The sequence below is a fragment of the Hydra viridissima genome, unplaced genomic scaffold (assembly GCF_058129835.1).
Source record: "Hydra viridissima isolate aposymbiotic clone 2 unplaced genomic scaffold, HvirCarnegie_v1 scaffold_3, whole genome shotgun sequence".
NCBI classification, from domain to species: domain Eukaryota; kingdom Metazoa; phylum Cnidaria; class Hydrozoa; order Anthoathecata; family Hydridae; genus Hydra; species Hydra viridissima.
This window is the reverse complement of record NW_028324302.1, coordinates 387,760-396,445: the sequence shown is the minus strand read 5'-3', so window position 1 is coordinate 396,445 and position 8,686 is coordinate 387,760. Positions and strand designations below refer to the sequence as shown.

The window sequence follows — 8,686 nt, the reverse complement described above, 5'->3', positions numbered from 1 at the left end:
TTATATATAAAAATACATTTATCTTCGAAATTTAAAGATTTGAAGAATTATTTTTCTGTTAAAGATAAACAAAGTAATAAAAGCTTTACCAAATTTATATTCTTTTGAACTGCAATTTGATATCCTCAAGAAAGTTCACCCTGAAATGCACAGAGCTCAAAAACTGAAACTGTAGCCAACAAGCCCCCGTCTGCTCTCTAATCTAACATGTTACAATTAGACATGTTACAATCTGTTATATTTTGTAATGTAACAGATCAAGATTTGTAATTAGCAAAATAAAATTAATCTTAAGTAAATGGATTTTATCCATGATTTATAAAAAGTAGCTTATTTTAAACCAATTTAATTGTTTTTAATGTAAAATAATTCCATTTTTTTTTTTTTTTTTTTTTTTTTTAACAAAATGATTTAATCAAAATTTTTAATTTATTTTTATCATTTGTATGAAGGGGGTGTAGCTCAGTGGTAGAGCGCTCGCTTTGCATGCGAGAGGCCCGGGGTTCGAAACCCCGCTCCTCCACTTAGTTTTAATTAATAGTGATTAGTTTTAATTTACTTTATTAAAAAAAGATCTGAAAATCATTTTAATCAAGAACTAACAGTATAAACTTTAAAATGTCAATCAGACATATAATATGAGTTCATATAACTTTCAAAAATATTATTTGCTTTCGTAAAGTCTTTCCCAGCACCTACAGCTGTAAATGCAATATGCTTTGTTCCCTTTCTATTAATCAGTCATATGAGGAATTTAGAAATAATATCAAAGGATCTGGCACTTCTATCAACATACTTTCCTTTAAATCCGTGTTTTTTGGTAATAAACATTTTTATAACACAACATTTTTTTTTGTAAGATTTTGCATCAAAAACATGTTGTCGTTTTAAGTCGCCACAATTTAAAACCAATTTATTCTTTAACTGAGTATTAAAAGCTTTTCTGTTAGTCATGAGTAAACTCAACTCTATCTAGTATAAATGAATATATAATTATATATTTTTTTCACCTATTCCCCTCATTTCCTCCCTAAAGTTGTCTAAAGTAAGAAAAAAGATAAAAATTAGAGGATAAACCATAGGATCTAAGTTGGAAGACATACTTGATATAGTTTTAAGAGGATGACCTCTTGTGTAAATAACAACTTCCCTGGAAGCAGGTGGTGCACCATCTTCACCAACAAATACAACTGCAACTTCATTATGTGAAGGGAAATTATAACGACGTCTATCTTGCCCTTCAAGTAAAGACATTTCTAAAACTGACACTGAGCGACCTTCTAGAGCTGCTCGACGAATTTCTTCATCTTCCACTTCAGCCATGTTTTTTAATGCAAGAGCAAATGGGTTTTCTTCACTTATAATAGCTTGCAATCAAAACATTAAATCATTTAAGCAAAGATCAATACCACGTTGTTGCATTCTAAAATATACTGCTGCAAGTGGATCATAGATGTATAGTTGACAATATGTAGGCGGAACATCTTAACTTGGTCTTAGATTATCTATACGATGAAAAACTTGACTACATTATCTAAAACATGGCGGCCCATAATTCATGGGTTGAACTACATTAGCTTCAAATGAAGCAAAAGAAATACACGCATTATAATTTCTAATATATTTTAAAAAATTTAGATTCGTTATTCTATCTGGATTGTTTCCTTTAAATAAATCTTCTAAATCATGTGGAAATGATGAAGGTTGCAACAAAACTACTTTTCCATTATGGCAACATAAAAAATGTCTTTCTTCAGGAAATTTCTTAGCAATGCTGACAAGTATAATTCATTTCTCCTAAATAATTACAATCTGGAATAGTATAACTTCTTGCTATACAATGGATTCTTTCGTATTAAGCAGCATTTCTAGCATTTTGTTGATTATTTATTTCATCTCGCCTAAGCCCATCTCTTACATTAATTTAGAATAAAAGAAATGCAAGGAACAAGTTAAAAACTGAATAAAAACTATTTGATTTATAATTATTTAAACAAAAATTGAAAAAACAGAAGAAAAAAATTTTATTTTAATATCTTGATGAAAAAGCAAGAAAAGTAACAAAAAGGTGACAAAAGTTATAGTACGCTTTCAAAATAGTACACTTTTATAAATATTATGGGAACTAAACTTATATTTTAGTATCGTGTATTTTGTCCTTTAGCTTTTACAACAGCAGCAAAACGTCTTGGCATCGATTCAACGAGTTTTTTTGTAATAGACGGATCGATTGATTCCCACGTCTTTACAATTTGGACTTTTAATTGTTCAATGGTGTTTACACCTGTTCTATCTATTCGTCTATCGATTTCATCCCATAAATGTTCTATTACATTCAAATCAGGGCTTTGAGGTGGATGATTTTGTATGTCCCAACCTTTTTTTTCCATAAATTCCATCACATCTTTGGCCTTATGTTTGGGATCGTTATCTTGAAGAAAAACGAAGTTATCACCAATACCAAGATTACGGGCTGATTGTTCAACATTTTCTTTAATAATACGTTTATAGTAATGTTTATCCATATTTCCTTCAATAAATACTAACTTTCTAACACCTGCTGCCGACATACATCCCCAAACCATTACTGATCCTTTTCCGTGTTTAAATGTTCGGACTGTAGTTCCATTTTCTAAGCAATTTTTTGATGAACGCCATACACGAATTCTCCCATCAGATCTTTTTACATTAAATTTAGACTCACCTGTCCATAAGACTTTATTCCAGAATGAGTCTGGCATATCAATGTACGTTTTAGCATAGTTTAATCGAGGCTTAAAATTTTTATCACTAATACAAGGAACCTTTCTTGGAACGCGACTCACTATTCCTTGTCTTTTAAGACTTCGAATGACTGCTTTTGGACTAATTTTAACCCCCAAATCGTTTTCTATTTCGCAAGCTAAAGTTTTGGCACTTACAAAACGATTTTTCTTGATTGTGGAAGCTAAGCTTCGTTCAGCACGCTTATTCAGTTTTTTTGGACGACCGCTTCGGGGCAAATCAGCTAATTTTCCTGTTTTTTTGAACTTGTTAATATTTGAAGAAACTGTAGATATTTTAGAATCAACAATTTTTGCAATACAATTTAACGATTTTCCTTCATTCCAATGCTTAATTATTAGCTTACGAATTTCTACAGTGGTCTTAACCCGTTTCAAGCTCATTTTACTTTTTTTTAACCAAAAAATTCTTTTAAAACAATTGAAAATAATCTTAAAGTGTTTACAGTTTACTTTATTTTCAAAAATGTATGAAAAATGGTGGACATAACGGTTTGGAGTTAAATAAATATTAGTGTACGCCAAGTGTACGATAACTTTAGTCATCATCTTTAATGTACTTTTTTCAAATTTTGAGCCTAATTTTAATGTTATTTCAATATAAATTCCAAAAAATTCATAAATTAACAAAATAAATACAATTAAAAAAAAAATCATAAATAATTTTCATTAAATATAGCAGAGAAATTGTGTCTATATTGAATACTTTTTTTTTTTCTTAGCGTACGATAACTTTTGTCACACAGTGTATATATATATATATATATATATATATATATATATATATATATATATATATATATATATATATATATATATATATATATACATCAGCTAGGAGATGATTAATAAAATATAATAAAAATTATGAAAAAATATAATAAAAGTTATAAAAAAAGTATAATAAAAATAAAAATTAGCTTTGCAAATAATATTAAAAAAATTTTAAAAAACATTCAATTACGAAAATAAACATACTGCTAACAAAGAATAATTGAAAAAAAAAAAACGTTGTAAACCCTTTTTTGCAAACTTAAATGTTATTTCTTCAAAAAAAGTTATTAGTAAACGTTTTTAAAAAATTCATAAAACTTTACAATATTTTGTTCATCTATACCACGTAAATACATCATCTGATAAATCTAAAATAAAAAAGGTAACGAATTTGTAAATGAATAAGAAAAACATTACATAAAAAAAATGAAAATCAATGTACCATATAGAGAAAAGCTGTTGTGATTTACCAGAGAAGCTTTTACAAAATAATTTATGCTGGAACATCATGATTCCAAAATATTTAAAGCAAAATCATGTAGTAAACAGCGCTATAGACAAATAATCAAATTGAGATAAAACATATTGTACATATGGCAAAATAATTTGTCTGAGCCTTTAGTGAATAATTAAAAGCAGTGATTTTTAATAAAATTATCATTTTTAATAATAGACACCAATATGAAGATAAGCCAAATGTCTATTAACTCAAAAGATAACAAAAAAAATATCACAGCAACAACACACAACAAAAGCACACACCATAAGTTTATATAATATGTATATAATATAACTTGAGTAAGATAACATTCAAATATAACAAAACATAAGTAACAACATTACGCAAAATGTTATTAAAATACATTATCATGTATTTTTAGAATGATTAATAATAAAGGCTTGAAAACAGCTAGACCTAAAGCAGAAACAGTTTGACACTAAACGCTATCTTGTAACCCTTTGTTAAAAGTACATCACTTGGCTGGCAAAGTTGACAAATCTTGCTCTACACGTTTACCAAATCATAGCGCTGTGAAAACACGGAAACATCATAATATAAAGATATGTATCAACTATAAACACAATAAATGTGTTTAAATATGTATATAAGGTAAAATATATACCTTATATACATATTTAAACACATTTTTAAAATAATTATATAACACATATTAACACATACACAAGCAATAAAAAAACACTTTACATTATTATAAAAACGCATTGATAAAGCAACTATAAAGTACTTATTACGACATATACATATGCAAAAAGCATATATGCAAACAATAAACGTGTGCAAACAAAAATTTAAAAAATGACACGAGAAAATTTAAAAAGATTCAAAGTAAATGAAATATACATTTACAAACAATACTCTTTACCTTCTTTTTTTTTTTCATAAGAACTGTAATCCTCATAACAAAATTTAACCTTTACATACAATAACATGTGACATGCCAAGTCAGTGTTGGCACAAAATTTTAATTTATTTTTCTAAATTTTCTAAAAAGGAACAAAATTAGTTATTAGCATCACAGAACTTTCATAGTAGTAATAACAGTTTTATGGAAATAGCATTAATAATACTTTAAATAACATCCCTACCCCTATTTTTCTTCTAAAAAATAAAATAATAAAAATAAAACTGCTAAAACAAAAACAAAAACAAACAAATTATAAACGATTTAAAAAACTAAAATTCTTTTTTTCTTTTTTATCTTTCTACATTAAATCCTTTCTACTTTACCTAATAAAAATTTAAACCCTCTCTACTTTATCTAATAAAATTGTATATTTAACTATTTTATATACTTACTTCAATTATAATATGATCTTAACGATGATAATTTATCTTAATATGATTCCTTACGCAATATATCTAAACTGATAATTAAATTCCAAAAGGAAAAAAGTTTTAACTCGCTTAAGAGATCTTTCTCCAATGACCGCGTGTATTTAGAGAACGCGCTCTTAAACATTAAACGTTAAACATTAAACGTTTTGTATCAATTATATTAACATAATAAAAAATGGACATTTTAATTTTTACTGAAGAGAAGAAAGAATTGACTTATGAAAGTAATAGTCATACGAGCCAGAAAACGGTACAAAAATAAATAGTCCTGGTAATATGTGTATAAACAATGAATTACAAGATTTACTTACACATTCAATAGAGAGCTTTCTCATACTTGACGTAGATTATTTAAAGCTGAATGCAATGGTTATTCTAAAGCTTGCAATGTCAATCTTACTAACAATAGTTTAATATATCTTTTCAGCAATATCAAGAATCAACTATGAGGTTAAGGCACAACAATGCTTGGATTGTTTGAATATACGGAAGACTTTTCAAATTCTCATGGTTTTAACCATTTATGCCATAAAGACACAACAACAGCATTCACTAAAGCAGGTAGCTTAGGTTTTTCCCTGTGACTAGCCTATTTTACTCAAGGCGTTTTTTCAAAGGCTACATTTAGTTTGAAAGTACCTTTTTGAAAAATCTTTGGATTTGGTGAAGATTACAATTAAGTAGTGTATGGGATTTAACATAGACTACTTTATCATAATCTTCACCAAATCTAACACTAACAAGAAAGTCTGATGATGATGCACTTGTGAAACACTATGCAGCAGCTGTTGGATAAGTAATATTGGATTGAGTTTATAGGTGGATACAAAAGTAACAACTTCACCGGATGAAAAGTTTAAAAACAATCGAGTTTAAATTATTCTTACCAATAGCTCATAAAATGAGACAGTTTGATCAGTTTGATGTACCTGCATCATCTAACTTTACCTGGAAACTTTCTGCAACGTAACCTACATTTATTTTGGTTGGATCTCAAATTACTAAAAATAGCAATTAGTAGCTAAATCCTGCCATCTTTAACATTGTGAACATTTGCGTCACATTGAATTCAAGTAGATATTCTGCTGCTGACTATAATAGGAATTGCACAAGAAAAAAACGGGACATGTGTATGGAGACACATCTAAACATAACACCATCTGACTTTAAAAAACTACTAGTCCGAAGGATCTGTTGATATATTACTTTACTGAATGATATATCGAATAAATTATTATTACGAGAAAAATGGAAAAAAAAGGAAGCTAATAAGCAGTATAATTACGTGTAGCAGTATAATTACGTGTAAATACTTTTATATACATAGAGACATAACTGTAAATATCTAGGGAAAATAGTTTGCATATAAATTAAGCTCAATTTCATTTAAAGTTCTCGGCGTATCTTTTTTAATGTGAAACTAAAATATCGTGTACATTTAACGAAGATTGCATCAAAGATTTAAATTTTGAATGCTCAAAAAAATTTAAATTGTAAAAAGTACTTAACGAGTATTTCATATATTTAACAGATATCATTCAAATACATGATTAGTAAACCGCGTATTTTCGGATTCGGTTTTTTTCGTTTTAGAAACCCTTAAGTGATGATGTTATTAGATTTTATTTGGTTTGTATAAAAGACAAAATTTTCTGGAAAGAGAAATCTTTAAGTAATTAACGGCGATCTATGTGAATGAACTGAAATTGACAGGCATTTTATATCATATAGAAATTTCTCGTATCATCTTGTATCATCTCGAAATTTTCAATCGAGATTTTTATTTCAAGATGATACAAGATGATACAAGAAGTTTCGAGTTTGAGTATGAAAGTTCACCATAAAATCTCGAAGACTTCGAGATTTTATTGAGTTTCTTTCGAGAGTTACGAGATTCTTTTCGAGATTAGTTACGAGAATCTCGTATTTACTTCATTTCGAGATAGAACGAGAATTTTGAGATATTACGAGATATTACGAGTTTCTCGTAATGACTTGTCAAAAAAAAAAGGGATAAATTAGTTAATCCGTATAAAGTATGCATTTTTGGGGCAATTGACGCGCTTGACAGCAGGATTGTTATTGTTTTTTTTTTTTTGCAATGTAAACGGAGCTAAAAGTTAAAATTTTTTAAAAGTTTAACGAATTTAGTTCAAATTATATTAAACATAATATTTTTTTGTTATTCAACAATATTATCATCTTTTTTACAAAGAATCAGGTAAGAAAACACTTTATTGCTATATATTTTTATAATTTATTGTTTATTTTGTTGTCTTTTTACTTTAGTTCATTACTTAAAGTATTTTTTTTGTTTTTTAATAAGATGACAAAGTTAAAAGTTAAAAGTGAATGATGTCAGGGAATTAAACAGTTATGTTTAAAACTTACAAGTTTGAATTGTCATGTAGATGAAATGTCGTATTGAAGTAATTGGCTAATGTCAGTACAAACTTTGTTAATCATTTCTGGGAAAGTGCAAGTTTTCTTTTGTAGTTACTGTAACTTTTTAACGATCGGACGTATTTAATTATTGTCCTGGAAATTTTTTTTTGTTAAATATTTCTTTTGATTTTGATCGTGATATTTGATTTCATATATTTAGTCTGACAACACGGTTCGTCAGAGGACAGAAATATGGAAGCACTTTACTGAGGAAAAAGTCATCCAGAATGGCATTGAGAAAGTTTTCAGAAAGAAAGATGAGCGATACGAACAAGAGCAAGGAGGACATACCCCTAAAATCTTGGATAGAGGCATTAAAAAGAGGAATTTGGTAGGACCATCAATACATCTACACCATGTATGCATGAAGTAGGGGAGACCGGGGCTAGTTGCAACAGGGGTAAGTTGCAAAATTGCGGTTTAAAGAATGGTTTTTATATATTTTTCCTAAATTTTTCTTAAATAATATAGCTATAACTTTAACACGTCAGCTGTAAAAAACTTTACTGAATTTCAAAAGTTATTTTTCGATATAAAAATCTGATTTTCGTTTTGAATTTTTTTTGGGTTTTACTTTAAACTTTCAGGTATATGACCATAATAAAGTGATGGTAAGTTAAAAAAAATCTTTTTCAAGCACGAAAAGCTAAAAAAAAAAGATTTTTTTAATATAGATAATTATATAAAATGATTCAAGTGATCAAAAAATAGTTCTTAGTTTACTAAACAAATCAGGTATGTGGGAAGTCTAGCAAAATAATGTATTGCAGCTCTAGGAAAATACTACATTTTTTAAAATTGTAATTATAAAATTTTTGTTGCCAAA

General features: G+C 27.7%; 1 non-coding gene across 1 annotated transcript; it reads left to right on the top strand.

The window, feature by feature from the left end:
• Positions 1 to 451: 451 nt before the first annotated feature.
• Trnaa-ugc (transfer RNA alanine (anticodon UGC)) lies at positions 452 to 523 on the top strand. Its single transcript has one exon. It is a non-coding gene; the product is annotated as a tRNA-Ala (tRNA).
• The last annotated feature ends 8,163 nt before the right edge of the window (positions 524 to 8,686 follow it).